Below are 24,276 nucleotides of genomic sequence, written 5' to 3'. Positions count from 1 at the left end.
TGGCCTTTTTAAGCTAAGGTCTTTAACAGGTCTCAGTTTGACTGAGGAAATGCCCATTCCATGATTAAGGCTAGGTAAGAAATGAGACAGAGAACCTCTTTTACCTAGTCAAAAAAAAAAATCAATCTGGGAGGGTAAGACCCTCAGGATTTCTGGCAAAAGAGAAACAATTGCTATTTACATTCAATCAGGGCCCAAAGTGAAAGTTCCCAAATTTATTTGGCCTACAGCCCCTGTTAAAAAAAAAACTACTCAGTGCCACCACCACTCCCCCCCCCCCCCCCCCCCCGGGAAATCTACTTTCTCTAACCCTTTAACAGTTTTTTTTTAAACTTGTATCATTTCAAAAAATATATGATTTTTTAAAATGATGCATCTTAAATTTAATAATTTATTGTAAATTTGTGGGTTTTTCCTGCGTTGAAATTTTGATGATGCAATATTGCCTCATGTAACCATATAGTATTGTATTATAAATGCATTATTGCACACACATATTCCTGCCCATGCCTGCTGGACTTCCTGAAAATGAATGACAAGCTTTTCAGCCAACATTTGCTTGTTAGACCTGTTGGTGGACTTGACCACTGATCAGTTATATTATAACCAATTATATAATGTTATAACTTGCATTTTGTATGTTTATTTGGAAAATAATGTAATCACTATGACTTTAACTCTGTTGCACGGCAGATGAAATATGTACGTATGATCCTTCAAATTTTTCTTCTCTTCTTTTTTTATGCTTCCACCACGCTGTTATTTTTGTTCAACAGCCCTCAATTGTATCCAAAGTTACTACTATCCCCCTGGATTGTTCCGGCACCCCCTGAGGGCAGTATCACCCACTTTGAGAAAAGTGGCCCAAACAGTGACCAAGTGAGGGGTGGCCTGGGAGCTATTGTTGGCCAGTCAATGACAGCAAGAGTTCTTTGACTTTAAGGCACAATCTTAAGGGAAAAAAGGGTTTCAGGGATCAAAATTTAGTGCATTATCACTGTTTTACAAATGAGGAAACTAAGACTCAAAGAGGTTATACAATTTGCTACAAAGGTGGTAAAGCAGCAGAGTCAGCACTCCGACTCAAAAATTTTAACAACTATTCCAGAGTTCTTTCTCAGGAAAGAGCTACTAAATTCCTCCAATGGCTGATTTGGGAACCCACATTTCCCTTAGAGATCCTTCCCTCTCTCCCCCTCCCAATTTAAGCTCATTTAGAGATCAGAGGATTCAGAATCAGGAATTTCCAGGGGAGTGTCTGATTGGGCATCACCGCAGGAAGCTTTTGGAAGTAGACCTTTGTTTGTCTTGGGCCATCTTGCTGCCTTGCTTCCAGATCTGAGAGAAATTACTGCAACTTTGCATTAAATTCACACTGTGTTCCCTTTTCAAATTGGGAAGAATGATCCTGAGGAAGGCTCCTTAAGCTGTAATTTGTACATTCTGTTGCCAAAAAGAAATTGCATGAAGACAGCTTGCCTCCTACGCCTTTAGCTAAGTTGCAAATAAAAGTTTATGCTCTGTGAGCAAATTGGTTTTTCTGCAGCAATGGTGAGAATCTGCTGAGGTAAATCTTACAAGTGAGAGAGGGCATCATGCTTCACTTGGCATCTCAAGTCAAACCTACTGAATTTTTTATGAGCACCACACATCAACGGAATGAGTAAACCTTCCTTTCAAGTCAATCCTTTTCTCTCCTCATTATGTTCGGTTTATCTCATCTTACACTTATATTAAAGCAACATGGTCCTTTATGCCTTTTTTACATCTCTGAATTTAGAACTGCCATCACCTAGCAACCCAGGCAACCAGAGAAACACTACCCTGGTGAATACAGCATGAGCTTTCTGCCCGGGACTCAGCTCCTGGCCAGTGGCTAGGGATCTCCTTTGACCTCAATCTGTCTGTGACTTAACCCCAGGTTACTATGTAACTTTTACTGTTACCCAATTAAAGGCTTCCAGTCCAACAACAAGGCTGTTCCTCTGGCTTAGAACACTCTCCCTTTTCGCTGCCACCTCTTAAAATACACACATATATCTTCTTCAAGACACAGTGCAAATGCTACCTTCTTCAGGAAGCCTCACTCCCCCCAGCTGCTAGTACCTTCCCTTCAAAAGTTATCTTCTATGTACTCTGCATGCACTTTGCTTAGTCAAAGGAAATAATACTTGTAAAATACTTAGCATAGTACCTGACACATAGTAGGCTCTTAATAAATGATTATTCTTGGAGGAGGAGCCAAGATGGCAGAGTAAAGACAGGGACTTGCGTGAGCGCTCCTCCAAACCCCTCCAAATACCTTTAAAAATTTATTCTAAACAAATTCTAGAGCAGCAGAATCCACAAAAAGACAGCTTGGAAGAGCAGGAAGGGTTTATTGCACCAGAGTAGAGCATAGTTGACCAAGCTCCAGCACAGACCAGGCCCCTGCAAAGCTGGAGCAGGCTTGGGGCACTAGCAGCAGTGGCGGTTTCCAGACCTCTCAGCCCACAGATGCCAAAGACAATTTAGAAGGTCAGCAGGAAAGGTCTGCTGCGCCAGGGTGAGAATGCAGCACAGTCCAGCACAGGCTGTGCCAGTACAGCAAACCAAGCCCCAGAAAACCAAGAGCTGGCCTTGGGAGTGACTGAATCAGCAGTGACAGCAGCAGCAGCTGCTTCCAGAGCTCCCAACCCACAGATGGTACAGGGGTCAAACAACTGATCAGAAGGAGATTACAGGGATCTTTTTGCTGGCACTGAGGCAGGACTCTGTGGCTTTGCCCATGCTCGGATCAAGGTCCTGGGTGGAGGTCCCAGGATGAGGAGGAGCACTAGCACAGCAGAGCTTGCAGCCACAGAGGAAGGGGAATTCTCCTCACAGTTCCAGGGCAGAAAAGAGTGCTTGTGGTCACTAACAGACTAGAGAGCAGGCCAAGAAAGTAGTAGCAAACACCTCTCCTTAGATCATGCCACCTTGGAAGACTGAAAACTTTACAGGTCCCTAGAAGTATCTCTAAAAACAGCTGCACAAACCCTGTGAAACTTGGGACAGTGCAGCCTCCATACCGGAAGCAGAGCCTTGCTCTAACAGAGACTTTAAAATCAACTAATTAGTTGCGCAAATGAGCAAACAACAGAAAAAACTCAGACTATTGAAAGTTACTATGGTGACAAGGAAGCTCAAAACACACTCGGAAGAAGATAACAAAGTCAAAGCTCCTACATCCAAAGCCTCCAAGAAAAATATGAATTGGTCTCAGGCCATGGAAGAGCTCAAAAAGGATTTTGAAAATCAAATAAGAGAGATAGAGGAAAAATTGGGAACAGAAATGAGAAAAATGAGTCAACAGCTTGGTAAAGGAGACACAAAAAAATACTGAAGAAAATAACACTTTAAAAAATGGACTAAGCCAAATGGTAAAAGAGTTCCAAGAAGCCAATGGGGAGAAAACTGCCTTAAAAAGCAGAATTGGCCAAATGGAAAAGGAGGTCCAAAAGCTCACTGAAGAAAATAATTCTTTAAAAATTAGAATGGAGCAAATGGAAGTTAATGACTTTATGAGAAATCAAGAAATTATAAAACAAAACCAAAAGAATGAAAAAATGTGAAATATCTCATTGGAAAAACAACCAACCTGGAAAAAAGATCCAGGCAGACTTCAGAAAAGCCTGGAAAGACTTATATGAACTGATGCTGAGTGAAGTGAGCAGAACCAAGAGAACATTGTACACAGTAACAGCCACATTGTACAATGACTGACTTTGATAGATTTAGCTCTTGTCAGCAGTGCAAGGATCTAAGACAACTCCAAAAGACTCATGATGGAAAATGCCATCCACATCCAGAGAGAGAACTATGGAATCTGAATAAAGATCGAAGTATACTATTTTCATTTTTTTGTTTTTTATTTTTTTCTTTCTCGTGATTTTTCCCTTTTGTTCCAATTCTTCTTTCACAACATGACTAATGTAGAAATATGTTTAACATGATTGTATATATATGACCTATATCAGATTGCTTATTGTCTTGGGTAGAGTGAGAGAGTAGGGGGCAGGGAGAAAAATTTGAAACTCAAAATCTTATGAAAATGAATGTTGAAAACTGTCTTTACATGTAATTGAAAAAAATTAAACATTGTTAAGCACAAAAAATAAGAAAAGAAAAAAGCAACTGAGGAATTCTGAATGCAGATCTAAGCATGTTTTTTCATTTCATTCTTTTTTGCATTTTTTTTCCTTTTGACCTGTTTCTTCTTTCACAACTGTGACTAATATGGAAATATATTTTACACGATAGGACATATATAACCTATATCAAGTTGCCTACCATTTTCAGAAGAGGGGAGGGGAGAGAGGGAGGGAGAAAAATTAGGAACTCAAAATCTTGTAAAAATGAATGTTTAAAATTGTCTTGATATATAATTGAGGGAAAAAAACACAATTAAAAAAATAAATGATTATTCTCCCTTCCTCCTCATCCTTGAACATCTGCATACCTGGGGACTCCTCCATTAGATTATGAGCTCCTTGAAGGCAGAGGCTGGTTTTGTTTTTTCTTTGTATCCCCACCACTTAGCACAATGCTTCCAAATAGTAAGTGCTTAATAAATGTTTGTTGATGGATTGATTATTTAGCATCTACTGTGTAAAAAGGGTTTTGGGCTTGGGGAGCAGCCTGTGCAAAAGCACAGAGAGAGGAGACAGAATGTCAGAATGTCACAGAAAGTACCAAGGCAATATTAGAACTCATGTCCTTGACTCAGGTCCAATTTTTTTTTCAACCTACCCAAGAAATGATCATCCAGACTTTGATGACTTCTTGGACCCACTTCTTCCTGAGGCAGTCCATTCCACTTTTGGAAAAGCTCTGGTAGGAAATGTTTCCTTCTATCACCCCCTAAGACTTCTCTTCTCCAATATTCCTGACAACATATTGCTGTTCTCCAGAGTCTTCCTTCCCACATGACCAAAGAAGCATGAAACGATGTAAGCATTCCTGGACTTTTCTATGTACTTTACTGGACCTACATAGGTTACTACGTGAGTAGTCCAAGGCCCTAGTGTTTTCTGGACATAAGGCATCATTAACTAAGTCGTATCCTTTCCTCAGTGCTAGATAATATCAGCTATCCCCTGTACCGCTCTAAATGTGACCAAATGATCATTGGAAGTATCCTGCCTTTGTGGTTACTGCAGTTGTTGTTGTTACAAACTGGTATTGTGATTTCACTGGGTTAGGGAATTACTAATAAGGAGACTTCCTTTACCGATGCAGACATGCACTTCTCTGCAACATGGAAGCAAGGAAGGAAGACAGGAAGGAAGGAAGGAAGGAAGGAAGGAGCAAAGGAAGGAGGGAAGGAGGGAGGCAGGGAGGGAGAGAAGGAGGGAAGGAAGGAAGGAGGGAGGGAGGGAAGGAAGGAAGGAAGGAAGGAAGGAAGGAAGGAAGGAAGGAAGGAAGGAAGGAAGGAGGGAGGGAGGGAAGGAAACAAACATGTATTAAGCACCTACTAAGTGATAGTCAGGCAGCTAGGTGGCACAGTGGATAGAGTACAGGGCCTGGAGTTAAGAAGACCTGATTCCAAGTCCAGCCTCAAACATTTACTAGATATGTGACATTGAGCAAGTCGCTTAACGCTGTTTGCCTCAGTTCCTCATCTATAAAATGAACAGGAGAAGGAAAAGCCAAACCAATCTAGTATATTTGCCAAGAAAACTCCAAACGGAGTAGCAAAGAGTTGGACATGACTGAAATGACTGAACAATTAAAGTACCAGAGACAGTGCTAAGTGCTTTACAAATATTATCCTATTTAATCCTCACAACGACCCTATGTAAGGGTTATTATTATCCCCATTTTGCATTTGAAGAAAGTGAGGCAGACAGAGGCTATTTACCAGTAATTTTCTAGGAAGTGTCTGAAGCCAGATTTGAACTGATCTTCCTGACTTTAGGCCCACTGTGCCACCTAGCTGTCTCTCTCTAACTTACAATCTCACAAAGTTGCCTGGATAAGGTAAGTGACTTGTCCAGGGTCACACAAGTAGTATGTGTCAGAGGCAGAAATTTAATCCAAGTCTTGCAGATTCCCAGAATAACTTTCTATCCATTTTGGCATTTTGCCTCCCTTATTACAATGTTATTAGCATGTGCATTAACAGAACGGTTGCCCATGGTCACGATTATCACTTTCAGTCAGAAACAGCCTACGCCTCTCTCTCATCTCTGAGACAATATATTGGAAACAGTACATTGTTAAAGTAAAGCTAGCAAGGTTATTGCTGTTGTTGTTTCTCCTTCATTTTCAAAGAGGACCACGGACATCATGGAGCGACGTCCTGACTAGCTCAGGAGTCGGACTGAAGTGAGGCAGAGTTGTATTATTGTCAGCTTCACTCTCTCTCCCAGAATGATCAAAGTCCGGTGGCAAGACAAAAGTCAAAATGACTGGCGATGGCCCGGGACACAGTGGATGGTTCTGGCATTTTCAATGAATGACCAAGCTCCAAGCACTCCACAGCACCTGTTCACCTTCGTAGCTGCTGGAACAAGCTGTTCTCATCCACCCATTCTGACAGGGAAATCCGCACATGCTAGGGGTGGGCATCCCCCTGACTTCCGGATAGTTGGAGGCCTGTTGTTACCCTCAACTGGTTTAGCCTGTCTGCCAAGAAGGTTTTACCGGGGTGTGGCCCAGCATGTAGCATGGCCGGTAGACCCCAAAGGTGGATGAGGAGCCCTGAAAAGGCCTCACACCAGAGGTGCTAGTTCTCCCTGAATAACCAATATGCCCCAGCAAGACTATTACAAATATCATTGAGGGATTTTCTGTGAATATCTTTGGACTTGAATCAATCCCATTGTACTCATCCCCAAAACTTTGCCCTGTTTGACCTCTCAGCTACCATGCCATATGTAGCCATATATTTTAACCACATATTATTTAGTAATACTAATAACATTCATATAGCGCTTTCAGGATTGCAAAGCACTTTACACATATTATCTTCAGATCTCACAACCTAGAGATGTAGGTTTTATTCTTATCTCTATTTTGTGGATGAGAAAATGAAGACTTACCCATAATCACACAGCTAGTAAATGTCTGAGACTCCAAGTCAGACGATAAAGCATTTCCTATTTTGCCAAATAATATGAAAAATATTAATCCAGTTCTATAGTTAAAGGAATTGTAAGAATGGCTGAACTTAAGTGGGCCATTGACTGTCCTACTTTAGCTATCCATTTTACTGGGTATTCCTCCCACCGCACTCGGGTGGGACCCATGAGGACATCCTTCGAAAGAGAGCATTTCCATTTAAATCTTCTGAGGGTTTGAAAAGTCAATTTTACTTACTTCCTTTGCTCCACATAATTGTCTTGAGTGCAGGAAAAGGCAAATTTCCCTGATACAAAAGTCAGAGCTAGTAGGGAAGGGAGTTTTCTGACATTTTTTTCTGAGAGACAAAGCTCAGTAGATTTTTTAAAATTTCTTTTGGTTTTCAAAAGCAGTGGCTATAGTAAGTAGCATCTAAATGTTGGGATGTGCACCCTGGGAGTCAGGATGGAAAGAGGCTATAAGAAGAATTTTTTCATCATTTTATTCAATAAAAGGAGAATAACAATCTTTTTTAAAAATAAAATAAAGAGCCTAGGAAAGAAATACTCCAGATGCCTCCATGCACCCTAGGATGAACTCAGCAATGTGAATCAGGCTGTGATTGAGAGGGAAACGAGTATGGGTAGTGGAGAAACACCGGATCACACACAGAGACAGCAATAACTGGGGTTCTAATGAACCATCACCATTTGTCAAAAGCCAAACAGCATGTCAAGGAGGAGAAAGAAAAAGTGAAACAATATGCAACAAAATGTATGTCCAAAGTAAAATGAGCCTGCCAGGGGTTGAGAGGGCAGTGAGAAAAGACAAAAGCCCTGAGTAAAAATGAAACCAAAACTCCAGGGGGAATGGTGACTAATCATGGATCATCCTGTCTAGACCCAGTTGATTCAATACGGATTTGTGGTGGTGAAAGAGATATTCAAGCCTGTTTCTCAAAACCACAAGGGTTGTTCAAAAAGCAAATTATAAGGGAAGTTACCAGCACGTAATACAGAACACAATTGGTACCTATTTGTGACTCAGTCTATCCTTATTTAAAAATCACTGCTTTCTCAACATGTCTCCAGACTCCAGACTCAATCTTTCAACATAAAAAAATTTCTGCAGCAAAAATTCACCATCAACTTGATGACATTTGGGGAGAGAATGTTTTCAGTCACCAAAGTATGTCATTGCAACCCTGATTCTGTATGAAGTAGACCCTATGTTTTACTCGACTAGCAAGTTTTTTTTTAATCTGTTAGAAAATTAAATCCAAACTTCTTAACCTGTCATTTCAGGACCTTTACAAGATGGCCCCAATCTATATTTCCATCAATCTGGCTAGCTATTCGCTAATACCTTTCATATGATCCTCATGTCTCACAGACATACCCCCACGTTTTACTAGTTCCATGCCATTGTTCATGCAATCATCTGTGTCTGTTTACCATTCCCCTTACATTCTATTTGTTGAAGTCCTACTCAAAGTAGGACTTCCAAGTATACCTCCTCAAGTCAGAGAATCAGAGGTAATCTCAAAGACAATCTGGTCCAACTCATACTTGAAGAGGATATCCTTTTACAACAGTCTCAAAATTAGTCATCCAATCTTTGCGTAAAATGAGGGAGAATGCTCTACTCACTGCCCCCAGTTAGGGCATTCCACTTTTGGATGGCTCTAACTGTTAGGAAGTTTTTTCCTTATGTTATGGAAGAATTGGCCAATGAGGGCTTGGTCTTTAGGGCACGTTCAAATTCATCCTTTCTGGTAGGTCATACAGAGCCTGCATAATATTCTCTATCTACTCCTGATCCAATTTGTAGAGGATTGTTGAGACTTCTTCCAACCACGAGTGATTAAGGGGTTGGTGCTGTAGACTAGAAAAGCTTTCTGGCTGACTGAGGAACCGGAAGGACTGACGACACAGAAGAAGCTAAACTAGAACTGACTGGTCCTACAAAAACTTTGAGTAGAAGATCTCTCCTGTTTTGTGGAGGTTTTTGGGTGAGAGAGATTGCTGTGAGTCACCAAGTATATAAAAGGCAGTAAATTCTATCTCCTATCCAGCTTCTAAGTGTCCAAGAATGTATAGTGTCTCAGCTTCTTTTGAATCTTTTTGTGTTTATTCTGCTCTGATCATCAATGTTGTTGTTTGTCCTTCATTCTCAAAGAGGACCATGACACCAGGAAGATAATGTCATGATTTGCAAGTGAACTGAATTTAGGTGAGGCAGGCTGTGAAACTCTCCTTCAGAGTCATCTGGGTCCAGTGGCAAGATACAGATCAGGACAGCTGGAGATGCAGTGGGAGACCCTGGCCTTTTTAAAGTAAGATCTTTCCCAGAACTCAGTTTGCCTGAGGCAACTCCCGTTCAATGATAAGAGCAGGTAGGTGGGGAAGTAGATAAGAGTGCTGGGCAAGTCACTGTTGCCTCAATTTCCTCATCTGTAAAATGAGCTGGCGAAGGAAATGGAAAATTTCAGTATTTTTGCCAAGAAAACCACAAATGGGATCACAAAGAGTTGGACAGGACTGAAAAGACTCAACAAATAACAAAATCAATTTGTGGCTAAAGTGGCAGAAAAGAATAAGGACTGTGGGAGAAGGGTATTTAACATCTGTTAATGGGTGATTTCCCAAAAGTTCTATAACCTGATCATTAGTGAATGATAGTGAATGATTAGAGAAGATAGAATTGACCAGTTTATGACCTTCTGAGCTCCTAAGGTAGGAAGAGACATCACACATCCCCTCAGTAAAGTGACAAAGGCCATCAGTACCAGTAGCAGAAATAGCTAACTATGTGGTGAGGAGCCGGGTCTAAGGAGTCATCAGTTTCACCCCAACAAGCCACAGACTGACCCATGTCCTACAAGGAGATTGTTCATCAAAGCAAGGGAAAAACTTGCCTATAAGCAATTCCACACCCAGAAATAAATTTTTGGGGAGCTACAAGAAGGGAGAAAAACATTCCTAAGGGCAAGAGCTGTGAAGTACCCCTTGGCTCCATGTGTTTACTACTTATATGCCTCAGTACCTTTAAGTTTGAACCCACTCCTCACCAGAGACTGTGTTTGAGTAAAAGGAAGAATGTATCCCAGCTTGGAGGATTTTTTGTTATACTCATTCAATATATTTCCCTCTGCAAAAGCTAATTGAGGTCGACTGCTTGATTGGTAGTGGGGGAACGCAACGGATAGATTCATGAGCATTAGTAAAAAATGTCCATCCTTTCAGTTACCCCTAAAATCCTAAGGGGAGGATTATTCAGCCACTCTGGGAATCCAACCTGCCATTGTCAGAGGAGTTAATGTTACATTTATATTGAACTTATATCTTTTTCTACCTTGCAATTTCAAATATGTGGCTTCTACTCCTGCCCTGGCAGAATATCTCTAATCCCTGGATAACCCTTCAAGTATTTGAGGATAGCTATCTTCAAAGACAAGCAAAGAATGCAGCTAATTCTTCTCTTCTTCAGGCTAAACATTTCCTAGTTTCTTCAACGGATCCATGCATGGCATAGGCTTCACCATTGTGGTCTCACTTCTCTAGATAAATTTCAGGTTGTCAACATTTTTCCTAAAATATGTTACCCAGAACAAAATATAGTTCTCCATTTATGGCCCAATAGGGGTAAATAATGTAGCTATCACATTGTTTCCTCTGAAACTATACAAGGTGTCCATAAAGTCCATGTGCAATTTAAAATAGTTTTAACTTTGTAACTATATGTGATAGAAAGAATCTGTAAAAAGCGAAAGAAAGAAGAAACACTTAATTTTTTTATTGTTCTTGTTAATTTTCAACATGGCCACCATCATTAGTAATACAAAGGGTAATACGATTCTGTAGTTCATGGAAAACATTTTCAAGCTGATTTTCAGTAATACTGGCAATCACATCAGTTATCCTAGCTTGCAAGTCTTCTTTAGATCGAGGTTTGGTTGAATAAACATTAGTTTTCACATGTCTCCATAAAAAGAAATCCAATGGAGTCAAATCTGGCAAATGTGAAGGTCAAGAAAATGGTGGACTTTGGACTTGATAGTAGATTTTAGTTCAGCCACAACAAACACAGTTTACTTTCTCTTCTAGTGAAGCCATGGGTCAACAGCAATCCTGAAAAATAAGTAATTTTTAAGTTGAATTTCTAAAAATAAAATAAACATAAAATTTCTAAAGACAAAAATAAACATCAAGCTTTCTAATCCTTGTTACAGATTCTATCATATATAGTCACAGAGTTACAACTATTTTAAATTGCACAAGGACTTTATGTACACCCTGTATATGTATTAATGGTGCCTAAGATCTTTTTAACTTTGTGGGTTCCCATGTAATACTCAACTCATGTTGAGTTTATAGACCACAAAAACCTCTTAAACTTTTACTTAGAGGAATATGATACCTTTGGGGGGTATGACTTGTTCTTTTTTATTTCATTTTTATTTTCAGTTCCAAATTCTCTCCTTTCCTCTATACCCTTCCTCATCCATTGAAAAGGCAAGAAATATAATACCCATTCTACGTATAAAGTTGGGCAAAACATATTTCCACATTAGTCATGTTCCAGGAGGAAAACAGCTAGTAAAATAAAGGAAGAGAAAAATATATGCTTCAATCTACTGAGTCCATCAATTCTCCATCTTCAAATGGATAATATTTTTCATCATGAGTACTTTGGAATTGTGGTAGATCATTGTATTGATCAGTTACTAAGAGTCTCTTTCACAGCTGATTATCTTTAAAATATGGCTGTTACTGTATACATTGTTCTAGTTCTGCTCACTTTACTTTGCATCAGTTCATGTAAGTCTTCCCAGGTTTTTCTGAAACTATCTCTTTCATCATTTCTTACAGCACAATAGTATTCTATCACATTCATATATGATAATTTATTTAGTCTTTCCCCAATTGATGGGCATCCCCTTCATTTTCAATTCTTTGCCACCACACACACCAAAAAAAAGGTGTTATATTTTTGTATATAATGGTCCTTTTTCTTTGATCTCTTGCAAGGTCAAAAGGTAAATACATTTTATAGCCTTGCTTTTTAATAAGGATTATTGTCAGACTTTTCCCCTTCCCTACTTGTTCCATTTTTTAAAATAACTAAACCGCATTTGTCCCAATTTCAAGTGAAATCTCCTCCATGGAGCCTTTCTTATTCTTTCAAGTCAAATGTACTCTTTTTCTAATCCTCCAGTGGACTCTTGTGACATTTCTCACTTATATCCTGGATATTCTATTTTTTCTTATTTCTCTCACCACATCCCCAACAGACTATCAATTCCTTAAGGACAAAAACTGCTCTCACTATCTCTTTGTTCCTCCTAGCCCCTGGTACAATTATAGGATTGACTCATTGAATCAAATAATGTAAAGGGGGAAGAAAAGGAATCATTGTCGCTTAATAATAAAAATTTCCTAAAAACAATGTATAAACTTATGTTTCCAACAACCCTCCTAGTTGAAGGTCAGAGTTAATGTGGGTAGTGCAGACTAATGTCCAGAAAATGGATTGTCAGAAATATGGTTAACATCATTTGATTAGATGCTTGCCATGAATCTCTGTATCTAAGAGGGACTAAACATTGAGTGTTTATCCATGCACAGTAAAATATTGACTTGGAGAATCAAAGGAAGGGACTCTTATGTCTATTTCTGGAAATGCTCCTTGTTGCCCACAGTTCTTGCTACAAAAGTTTCAGCTAGTTAGGTAGCTAGTATTTATACAGCACCATCAGGTTTGCAGAGCCCTTTACATATAGTGGAGGACTAGGGAGGTATATTAGGAATGGTGGTAACAGGTCTTCTGAGCAGCCTCAGTGCTAGGGTGGTGGGCTTTGATCTTCAGGAAGAATCAGAAGACTTCAAATGCGAGGTGACCTTAAAGACTATCTTGTCCACTGCTAGCTAACAGATGAACACCAAGAGCACCAGAGACCTTCAAAACACTGACGGAATTGGAGCAGGAAAATCTACAAAATTAGGGGGTTGGACCAAAAGACCTCTAAGGATCCTTCCAGCTCTGGATATATGATCCTGATTTTTCTGAGGGTGGGTCTGTTGTGGAGGTCACTGAGATTATAATGTCACTGTTCCCCTGAAGCTGTAGAGCCAGCCTTGTGCTAGCTTGTATAACAAAACAAAACATTAGCTCCACAAATAAGATTAGTTGCCTTTTATGTCACTAGTCTGACATGCAAAGAGCCTTTGAATTGCTTTTCTAGCAGTGATGAGAGGGTTGTGCCTAGCAATCCATACTCTTGTTGACTCAGTCAGCCCCTCTCCTTCATTTAAAAAGAGCACTAACTTGTATTTTTAGTGTTTTACGTGTTCTAAAGTGTTTTTAGGGGCACCTGGGTGGCCCAGTGAAAAGAATGCTAGGACTGGAGTCAGGAAGACCTGAGTTCAAATCCAGATTAAGACACTTTCCGGCTGTGGGACCCCGGGCAAGTCACTTAATCCTGTTTGCCCCAGTTCCTCCTCTGGACAAAGGAATGGCAAACTACTCCAGTATCTGGGGCAAGAAAACCCCAGATGGAGTACTGAGGAGTCAGACAACAGTGAACATCAACAAAGAGTTTTCACAATCATAATCTTAATTGATTCTCCCAAAAATCTTGTGAGGTAGAGAGTACATATATGACGATCCCTGTTTTACAGATGAGAAAACTAAGCCTCCCAGAGGTGAAGCTCCTTGTCCCACATCACGGAGATAGTCTAGCAGTGGAGCCAGGACTCAAACCCACACCTGCTTACTCCAAGTCCTGGGTTCTAGACCAGATCAAACATCTCAACTGCTAGGCAACTACACATAAGCCACAACACTCCAGAGTGGGACCAAACCAGATTAAAATGCAGGTGGGTAATATTTGACAAAATAAATAATAAACAGAATACATTTATTGTTGTTGGTCAGTAGTTTCTATTGTGTCTGACTCTTTGTGACCCCATTTGGGGTTTTCTTGGTAAAGATACTGGAGTGGTTTGCCATTTCTTTCTTCAGCTGATTTTACAGATGAGGTAACTGAGGTAAACAGAGTTAAGTGACTTGCTTAGAATCACACAGCTAGTAAGTGTCTAAGGCTGAATTTGAACTCAGGAAGATGAGTCTCCCTGACTCCAGGCTTAGCATTCTATTCACTGTGCCACCTAGCTGCCCACAATACAATACAGGTCATGCTAATTTGTGGTTTTCTAAGTATGTGTCCAACAGGGATTCATTTCTATTTGAGTTAGACACAGCTGCTCTAGACACTACACAATTGATGGTTTAGACCAGGAGCATGTGTGTGAAACAGATCAAACTCAACTGGACAATTGAGGGACCAGTGTTTTCCCAGCCTATGTCATCCTGGCTCTAGCAGACACAGCTAGATTGCCCAGCGGATAAAGAGCTAGAGCTGGAATCTGGAAGGCCTGAGTTACATGTGTGATCTTGGGCAAGGTATTTAACCTTTCTCAGTCTCAAGGGGTAATAATAGCTCTTTACTGGGTTGTGGGAATCAAATGAGATAATATATACTTAAAAGCACTGTTGAATGTTAGCCATTATCATCATCATCACCACATTCTATCTGTGAGACTGTGTGGCCTTGGGCAAATCTCAGCCCTCCCTGGGTCAGTTTCCTTATCTGTAAAGTGAAAGGCTTGGACTAGTCTGGTCTCTGAGGTCACTTCCAGCTCTAAATCTCTAATCCTACACCCCTCATTCAAGCCATGAACAAATCAACATGTAGCTGGGCCATTGGGCAATTTGTTTGGACATGGATATTAGAGAAGAGTCTATTTTTATAGTCCAGGTGATCACCTTAGAAATATCAGATGAAATCATCCTTGAAAAGACCACCTAGTCCACTGGGTCCTTTAGTTCTTCCTGATCTTATCAACATCAAAGATTCTGGCAGACTTCTGGAAAGAGTGCGTGTATAACACTTGAATGTCTGCTCTGTACTGCTGCCTTCATGCTCCTCTTTTTGTGAATCTGCTGTCACCGAGGAAATATTTCCTTGTGTTTTCTCCAAATAGCTCTCAAATTAGCCATTTCTCCCGATTTTGTATGATATGTTATTAAAGTAATCTCTTGAGTGATTACAGAAATTATTGAGATAAAACTGTGATAATACTTGATGGGTATGTTACTTAGCAACTAGAGAATGTCAAAGCTCTTAAAAAATAAAAGTGATAAAAGTAAAGGAAACTCACTTTCTTAAAAAAAAAATCCATTTAAAAAGGTTCCTTTAGGGAATCATAAAATGTTTACAATCAATAGGATAACAGTAGTAACAATCACTTTAATTATTTAGATATTGTTCTATAATCTGTAGATAATAACTATAATCATTATTTATAATCTAACATATTACCCAAAGCAAATAAGCACTTACCTGGTATTTTATAACCAGGAAGACGTGGATTCAGATCTAGCCTCAGACACTTACAGCTTGCTATGATCTTAGCAAGTCATTTAACCACTGCTTGCCTCAGTTTCTCCATTTGTAAAATGAGAACAATAATAGCAGCTACCCCACAAGGTTGTTGTGAGGATCAAATTTGGAAAGTGATTTCCAAGCCTTAACATGTCACATAAATGTTGGCTCTTATTATTACATGGCAGCCCCATCCATAGAACCCCACAACCATTGATTGCTAGCTCCAGTGGGGTGTCCCAGCCATCCAGACAACATCTGTGCTTCCTCATCTTTGCCTTTTCCCACTTCCCCTTTAAACCCTTCCCAACATATGCTCTGGTGGTGGTATTTAACTGTACTTTATATTGACTTTCAATGTGTTTTTAAAGCCTTTTATTCAGAAGACAGTTGGCTCTGAGAGCTACCACCCAGAATGGTAGAGAATTAAAGCTCTTAATGGAAAGGGAAATTTTTCACTGACATGCAGGGAATGTGATATCGATGTTCTGCCAGTACTATATATGTGAATGTAATCCCAGGCTCAAAGTCCATTTGCATAAGGTTCTCCTCAGCGGTGGAGACTGATTACTCAGCGCTCCAGACTTGCCTAAGGGACAAAGCAATCAAGAGTTTAGGAGAAAAGAGAACCAGATCTGGCTTCCAAATTTGAGAGAAGACACATGGTTCCAGATTCTCTTCAGGGAATGATCTCTGAAAAGAGAAAGACTCTGAGAAGCAGTTAGCGTCTCTAACCCCAGCTTACTACAGGAGAGACTTCTGGAAATTCCCCATTGGGTAAGATCTAAGACTTTCTTTTCTTTCTCCTCCTCCTCCTCTTCCTCCTCCTCCTCCTTCTCTCTCTCTATCTTGCTCTGAGTAAAAAAGTTCCATCACTCTGTGTTGTCTGGTATTTCCTCATTTGTATACCTTCCCTGATTTATGCTTGCTATACAACATAATAGAAAACAACAAACATTTATTTATTGTCTACTATGTATGCCAAACACTGTGCTAAGTGCTGGGAATACAAATGTAAAGAAGAAATACAGTCTGCCCTCAAGGAGTTTATAATCTAGTGGAGGAACACAACACACGAAAAGAAACTTGAAAAACCAAGGGTATTACTGGCATGGGGCGTGCCAATGGTGGAGTCAAATCCAAGGAGTAAAGCTAGTGAAGGGTGGGCTGGGCTTCTGAGCCCTCTTTAAGTGAATGCTTTCTGGAGAAGTTTTTTGCTCCACTCTCCAGCCCTCCAAACAGAGGGATAGAGGCTACCAAGGGCAGTGATGAGGTAAAACACCAAAGCTGATGCAACCTCAAAGATGACAAATTTGGGGTAGGTGGGAACGACCATGGTAGAGTTGAGTCCAAGGAGTGCAAGTGGTGGGAAATGAAGCTATCACCTTGTACAAATGGGTTTATTTGTCACTGGCTAGAAGTGGTCTTTGTGCCATTGGAATTTAGTGGCAAGAGAATCAAACTTTAGATGTATACCTTTGAGGGTACTCCTTCCCCACTAAAGGATAGCAATCAGGAGCTAAGCTTGAACCTAAAAATTATTTCCCCCACACTAGCAATATTGGCAGGGGGTGGTGGGGAGAGAAGGGGGTGCAGGTAGATAAAATTCTAGCCTGGTAGCCCTCCTCTAAGGAAAGCAGAGAGGCCAGCCTCTAATACCAGTCTCTTCCCTTCTTGACAGGAATCAGTCTCCCTTAGTCAAGGGTGGGTGGAAAAGGTCCTAGTGATTCTGTTCATGTCTCTGAGCCACATCTAGACAAGTCCATGCAGATATACATAACCTACATGAGTGACACACACACACTACACCTTACATATATAGTACAAACAGGTCCCCTTCTCATAAAAGAAGTTGAAAAAAACTGAAGAAAACCTCTCTAGTCTCCAGATTATCAGGGAGGCTGAAATGCTCCTTGGGAGAATAGAAGTAATTCCAGGTAAAAACAAAGAAAAAGAATCTGAGGAGAAAAGTCTTTACCTAATACAGAAAGGTAGAGGATGGGAAGAACCACTGAACAGCTGGAACTGAGTAAAAGGTATAAAGGGCAGTTAGGCAGAGCTGGGGATAGAGCACTGGACCTGGTTCAGAAAAACTCATCTTCCTGAGTTCAAATCTGGCCTCAGACATTTACTAGCTGTGTGACCCTGGCAAGTCACTTAACCTCATTTGCCTCTGTTTCCTCATCTGTAAAATGAGCTGGAGAAGGAAATGGTAACCCACTCTAGTATCTCTGCCAAGAAAACCCTGTATTGGCAATCAAAATGGGCTCTTAGCACTTAATTCAACCAAGTGCCCTTGAAGAGTTTGGCCTTTATTTCCTTGATTAAATTAGGAGTCCTTGATGACCTCCTCGCCTCAAGGGAAAGCCTAATTTACACGGGTTTGAGTGACATGTTTGTAACATCAGAGGCTTTTAGACCACGTGGGTTTAAGTGGCATTTTTGTGACGATTTTAGGTCACCCTTGACCCTGAAAAAGATATAAAACCAGGGGTTGGCTTTCCTTTTTCAGAGCTCAGAACCACAGCAGGCACATGACTCTGGGGGAGCTCCCAGCTGCACTTAGATGTTGGTAACTATGAATTGTATTTGGCCTGTCTGTTGATGTTTGTAACTTATTTGTATTTGCTCTGAAGCTCAGGGTGCTGGCTTTTTCCCCTGAACTAAGTGAATGATATTTGTATACTAGATTAAAGTAAGATTGTTAACCCCTTAACGTTGCTTTCTTTAGTAAAGCAGATCAAAAGAACCTGGGCTTTTGCAGCATTCTGTGAGCTGGTTGTTGGTTTTACACCCCCACAGCAGTTGCTAGCTGAATTGTTACAACAAACCCCAAATGGAGTCATGAAGAGTTGGACATGACAGAAACGACCAAACAACAACAAAAGAGGTATAAAGTTCTTCCCACTGTGGAGAAGGAAGGAAGAAAACAGGACCAACTGGGGAAGAAGCAATTTCTTACACTCCAAAGAATGACAATGTGAATATTATAGAGAAGGACATCATTCAATGAGGGTCAGAGGAAGAGAGAGTGGTCAGTATCTCCCTGCTAAAGAGTACTAGGGCATCTGTTGGGAACCTCATATTAAAAATAGAGGTCTACTGTCTTCACAGAATATATCTCTGAGACATAAGAGAGAAATTCCTAAGACTAGTCAAATTTGGCAACTTCTACCAGTTTCTGATGAATCACATGACAGCAAACGATATTGCCAGGAGGAACCTAGAAAGCATCACAGCAAGGGATTATGAAATTCTTTGGGGAGAAAAAAACAGTCCCTTAAGGGCCAGATGGTGTTTTCATCACTGCTTCAGATCGAAGCCTCAGAAGAAAAAGGTGGATTCGGGAAGTGAACAGCTGGCTAAGAAAATGTGTTCTTGGAGAACAGCATTGGGATTTCTGCACCATGCCTTGAAATGATAGATTCTTGACAGGAGTGCACCTAACAAAAATTGGTTAAAAAAAAAAAATATATATATATATATATATATATGTATATAGATTCATCCAGGGCCTTGTCCATCTGATCAAGAGTCATTTTAAATGAAAACAGAGGAGGAAGAAGGAAATTTGCTATGTACATGGGCCCAGCTAGAGCCCAGGGAATGGAGCTGATGGAGTAAGAAGAGCTATAATTTATTTAGCACTTAAGGTTTGCAAAGTGTGAACTATGATATGGGAAGAACACTAGCAGAGAATCCTAGTTCGAAGTTTAAGGTTTGTTGGTGGTTTTTTGTTTTTGCTTTTGCCCTGGATTTCATAATCTGTACCTTTCTAGGTTCCTTTGGCCGGAGTCGTTTGTTCCTACATGAATCATCAGACAGAAGTCACAGAAACTTCTTTCTCACAGGAGACAATATACAAGAAGGGAAAGCACAATAAAGCCCAGAGGTTCATTCTTCTGCTCCAAAGTACATAGTACATAACAAACAAAGAGACCAAGGGATCCTAATACAAAGGGGCAAATTCAACTTCCTAAATATCACGAAGATTTGTACTCATGACTAGAAAATCTAAAGAGGTGAATAACTTATCTGAAAGGAACAAGATAAGATAGTGGCGTGGGGAGGGGAGGAGGGAGCTCGGTGTGGTAGGAAGGAAGGAAATAAACATTTATCAAGGGCCTACTATGTGCCAGATACTGTGCTAAGTGCTTTACAAATATTATCTCATTTGATCAACAATCCTTGGGGATAGGTGCTATTATTATCACCCACATTTTACAGTTGAGGAAACTGAGGCTGACAGAGGTTAAATGATTTGTCCAAGGTCACACATCTAGTAAATGTCTGAGCCTGGATTTGAATTTAAGTCTTCCTAACTTCTGTTCTAACACTCTCTCCACTGACAAACTACATATTTAGAATTTATATATATATAAAATATATAATGTGTGTTTGCACATATATGTGTATATATGTATACGTGTATATATGTATGTATACACATATATACATATATGCATACGTATATCTGTATGTATGCGTGTATTTTATATCATATTATCAGCCCCGTGGTGCAGTAGAGAGAGTGCCTGGCCTAGAGTCGGGAAGACTCATCTTCTTGAGTTCAAATCTGTCCTCGGACACTTATTAATCGTATGACCCTGGACAAGTCACTTAACCCTGTTTGCCTCAGTTTCCTCATCTGTAAAATGAGTTGGAGAAGGAAATGGCAAACCACTCCATTATCTTTGCCAAGAAAACCCCAAATGGGGTCATGGAGAGTCAGACACAACTCAAAAACAACTCGACAACTTACTATTATTATTATTATATTATGTTATATCATATTCTATCTTGTCTTGTCTTATATTTATTATAGTTTAAAGATATGTTCATGTGATGAAATATAAAGGAGTCAAAAACTGAAGGCACGGAAGAGAGAATTTTGGTGAAGAGTAGCTCAAGATGAAACCAAAGCAGACAAGATAGTGTCACAGGAGGAGACGATACCTCAGTGTACCTAAACAGAAACATGACATAGACAAAGAGTTCCAGAAACAGATCATGAATCTGGCCTGAGGGGCATGATCCATTATGGGGAATTTGAAATACCTAGACCTTTGCTGGAGCTTTCTCACTGCAACAACAGTAACAGTTAACACACATTAATTAAGTGCTTACTATGTGCCAGGCACTGTGCTAAGTGTAGGGATGCAAAGAAAGACAAAAACACAGTTCCTGTCCTCAAGGAAGACAACATGTAAAAAAACCCCAAGATTTACAAGATGTCCCAAAGACTTTTGGGATACTCCATACAGAGCAGTTGAAAAGTAATCCTCAGTAAGGGGCAGCTAGGTGGCACAGGAAGACTCCTCTTTGTGATTTCTAATCTGGCCTCAGACACTTACTAGCTGTGTGACCCTGGCCGAGTCACTTAACCCTGTTTGCCTCAGTTTCCTTATCTGTAAAATGAGCTGAAGGAGGAAATAGCAAACTACTCCAGTATCTTTGCCAAGAAAAGCCTAAATGGGGTCACAAAGAGTCAGACATAACTGAAACAACTCAACAACAAATAACAATCTGAGAGAAGGCACCAACAACTGAGAGGACTAGAAAAGACCTGGTTTAGAAGGTGGGATGTGAGCTAAAGGAAGATTTGAACTAAAGGGAGAGATAAAGAGGGAGAGTATTTTAGGCATGGAGTTGGCCAGGGAGGGGGAGGAAGGGCAACAGCCAATACAAATACACAAAGAGAGGAGATGGGGTGTTGTGTGTAAGGAACAGCAAGCAGGTTGTTATAGTTGGATCATAGAAGTCATGGAAAGGCAGACTAAGAAGAAAAAAGTTAGGAATGGGTCAAGTTGTGATGATTTTTAATTGTCAGACAAAGGACTTTATATTTGATCCTGGAGGTAATAGGAACCCACTGAAGTTTACTGTAGAGGTTCCTCTGTTTGAACACTTTAAATGCACATTCAGTGATTGTTTAGCAGCCAATTCAAATGCTTTGTATCACCCCAGTTACCCAATAGGAAACAGTCACAGAAGACCTGTAAATGCTCCAAAGTGGAGGACACAGCATCTCCATTACCCATTTCTGGAAGCAGCTCCACAGAGGTTAAAAGCCATCAACCAATAAACATTTATTAAGCACCTACTATGTGCCGGGCACTGTGCTAAGCATTGTGGATACAAAAAGAAGACAAATGACAATCGCTACCTTCAAGTTTACAATCTAACATATTGAACATGCTCAAAGGATTGGGCTCCTATTGGCTAACCCTCTCTTACAGAAATAATGGGAACCTTAGTTCCTCCTTGTTGGAATTCAGAGGGAGAGGAAATCCTGGCATGGTCTAGCATTAAGCAATAGAAAAAGCAAATCTTAAAGAGTTTAAAGGAAAATTAGGAAGGTGCCCATGCCAAAGCACTTTATAAGGAAAGTCAGCCAGAGGTAGATGGGAAATGCTCAAGAACCAAATAAAAACAATTCTAATAGGAAAAAAAGTGGCTAGTTCTTTAAAGATACTGATGTAAATGATAGCAACCTCACTGGCCAATTTAGACATTTAAAAAGCATATATAGAAGCAAGGGCAGGGGACAGAATAAATACAGAAGATTAGCATGGATCTCTAAGGATGCTAAGGGTCACTAAGGCTCAGAATGACCTGAGTTCAGTGAAGGATACTAAGAACAACAAAAAGGATTTTTAAAACTATATTTAGGTCATAGGAGAATCGAAAAAAGGGATGGAATTTCAGCCCACAGTGGACTGGACAAAAAAAACAAACAGACAAGGAAAGAAGACAGGACTATCCAAATCAATGTGCTTTGGATCAGGAGAGACAGAACAAAAGTTGTTAAGAGCACAAGATAACATGAGGTGATAGTAAGGAAAAGCATGTTGCTGTTATTAAGTTGTTTCCAGTTGTATCTGACTTTTCATGACACCATTTGGGGTTTTCTTGGCAAAGCTTTTGGAGTAGTTTGCCATTTCTTTCTCCAGCTCATTTTACAGATGAGGAAACTGAGGCAAATAGGGTTAAGTTACTTGCCCAGGGTCATGAAACTAGTGTCTGAGGCTGGATTTGAACTTATGAAGATAAAGTCTTCCTAGTTCTTAGCCCATTGCTCTATCAACTTCACCACCTAGCTGCCTAAGGAAGAAAATAGCTGCCTTCAATGAGTTTAAGTTACTATCTCCAGGAACAAGGAAACTGAAGCTCACTGGAAATAAATGATTTGCTCAAGATCACGCAGCTAGTGTTAAAGTCAGCAGAAGACACTGCTTCTACAAAACCACTAAAAAATCATCCAGGCTCTGCTTGAATACTTCCAGTGACAGGAAACTTACTACTTCTTATGGCAGCCCATTGAGTTGTTAGATAAGGTTCTGCCTCATAGTTAGCCTCAGTCTGCCTGTCTGGAAACTCATCCTAATTCTGCTTTTGGAGCAAGATGAAACAAACCTATTCCTTCTTCCACAAAATGTCAACTCCCTCTTCTGCCTTAACCTTTTAAAGATCTGAATGTAGTTATTATGCTCCCCTCCCCAGCTGTCCTCAGTTTCCTCTATTGTTCCATATATATATATATATATATATATATATATATATATATATATATATGACATGGCTCCCATATCCCTCAACCATTCTGTTTGTCTTCCACTTAAATAACTCGATACAATAGAGAGATTCACCATGACTAGCTATAGCATAGAATGAATCTATTGTCTCCTTTGATATAGATAGCATACTTAGCATATAATCTAAGATTATCTTGGACAAACACAGCATGTGGATTAGGAGCTAGATACAGAATTAAACAAAAGGAGGAGGGAAGGTTAGACTGCATATAGGAGAATGACACAGGGCTTTTAAGAGCCCCCAAAGCCCAGCTTTTTAAAACCATCATTCTTTTAATTATGGTCTATGGCTACAAATCAGGAGAAGATCAAGCAATAAAAATTGTAGGTGCCCCAAAGAACAACGGAAAGATATGAAGTCAGAAGTGAGGCATGCTAATAAATGATGTACTAGATATGACAAAAATGACACCATCAAGGGCATGTATGACCAACAAAGGGTATGGGCTGGTCATGCAAGAGCAAAGGACTGCAAATGGACAGCCTGAGATGAGAAACATCCAACCTATTGGGCTGATCCTCTATGGAGGGTTTATGGGTGTACATGGAGAAGAATTCCACAGAAGGAATGACAGGAGTGTGTTCTTCTTTGGTGGAAAAGGTATCAATGAGACCTTGAGTCCATTCAATCATTGAAGCAAGGTTTCATTAGCTGTCTCATTTTGGCTCATAATGAGTTTCTTCTAAACTAAAATTCTTAGGTAAATACCACAAATTTCCACACTAAAGCCAGGTCTCCCCCATTCTGCTCTTGTACACCCCGTTCTTAATGTCTTTAACTTAAATTCACAATCTTTCATATGATTACTTCAGTACTTTAAGGATTCATAATTTCAACATTGTAGATACTCCCTCCACAAACACAGATTGCATTATCTTTAATAATGGCTTTGTTAATATTCTTCACAAGTTGCTGATAGGGGGGAAAAAACATCATCACCCAGTTGCCTTCTGGCCTTGGGCCTTCTAGCTGTCAGCATCTCTGGGCTTAGCTACGCTGGTCTTCTGATGATAGACATGCATTCCATTGTTGGGCCCATCCCTGCAGCCTTTTCAGCCTGATAGGACCTGCCCATGCTTGTACTCAAATGCCATAGTCTTTGAGAAGTGAGTCGCTGCTACACCATGATTAAGCATCAGTGTACATCTTGG

At 40.1% G+C, this 24,276-nt stretch overlaps 1 long non-coding RNA gene across 1 annotated transcript in view; it reads right to left on the bottom strand.

The window, feature by feature from the left end:
- Window positions 1–10,863: 10,863 nt before the first annotated feature.
- LOC118835629 overlaps window positions 10,864–24,276 on the bottom strand; it is a 33,693-nt gene continuing 20,280 nt past the window's right edge. Inside the window, exon 2 of the long non-coding RNA XR_005009511.1 lies at window positions 10,864–11,213. This is a non-coding gene — a long non-coding RNA (uncharacterized LOC118835629). The remainder of the gene's footprint in view (window positions 11,214–24,276) is intronic.

This window comes from Trichosurus vulpecula, chromosome 2 (assembly GCF_011100635.1).
Source record: "Trichosurus vulpecula isolate mTriVul1 chromosome 2, mTriVul1.pri, whole genome shotgun sequence".
NCBI lineage: Eukaryota > Metazoa > Chordata > Mammalia > Diprotodontia > Phalangeridae > Trichosurus > Trichosurus vulpecula.
The sequence above is the reverse complement of the archived record's forward strand: the minus strand, read 5'-3'. Positions and strand labels throughout refer to the sequence as shown.